This window comes from Colius striatus, chromosome 21 (genome assembly GCF_028858725.1).
Source record: "Colius striatus isolate bColStr4 chromosome 21, bColStr4.1.hap1, whole genome shotgun sequence".
In the NCBI taxonomy this organism is placed as follows: Eukaryota; Metazoa; Chordata; class Aves; order Coliiformes; family Coliidae; genus Colius; species Colius striatus.
This window is the reverse complement of record NC_084779.1, coordinates 8747336-8748302: the sequence shown is the minus strand read 5'-3', so window position 1 is coordinate 8748302 and position 967 is coordinate 8747336.

The window sequence follows — 967 nt, the reverse complement described above, 5'->3', positions numbered from 1 at the left end:
GCCTTCAATCTTTCTGAGCATTTTGAGATGAAGCATTTCTGAGCATTTTGGGTGAAGAGTACAAGGCATTACATGGTACTGGGTGACACTGTGCATTTGGACTATCTATGTCATTGTGTACAAGTCAGGTTTTATAGTACTATGGATATAAGGATTAAACCAGAATTCTTTCAAAGTTGTAAACTGCTCTTTTAAAGCAACCATCATCAGAATAATTCCAAACCCATGTTAACAAACAGCACCTAACACTGCAGTTTGATTGCTCTAAGCAATGGCAGAATTGCAGAGCGAGCTATTCACAGTGCTGCTGCATTGCTGTGTGCTATGGGCTCACTTCTCTGGTGCTTGTAAAGAATTGCATCAGTTTTTCTGTGTAACTCAGTCATTTTTTAAAAATTTGGCATCGTCTCAACCTAATGGGAGGAGTTTTACAGGACTGAAAAATGATGATGATGATGGTAAAGTCATTTTTTAAAACCCACTCCCATCCCAACCCGCTGTCTCCAGTTAGAACTTTTACTATCTGAATTTTCCTATGTCGTTTGGAAACATGGCAGACCTGAATATTCTGTCTGTTATGTCAGTGCCACAACATCTGTAGGAAATTCTAGAAATGTTTGTTATGGAAACTTTTGCCTAACCATCCCTGTAAATTTTTGAAAAGCTGAGAAACAGCCTACCACTTAGTGCATGACATGGCAATACAGACAGGAGACATATCCTGATCTCAGTGATTGAGTTTCTTTTACAAAACACATGCTTACCAGAAAACACAGGTGGAAATTTGTGGCAATAGTTTACCCAAAATAATGATCCCGAAGCTGTTGTCCTTCTCATTTTTCTCTTTGGTGCTCAATGAGGTAAGTGACTTTTTATTGTTTGTCAAAGTATTTGGTATTGTTTCCACATTATGTTCAGATTATTGCTTTAGTAATTTCCTTGGACTTCTTGCTACTTGTTGCCAAAT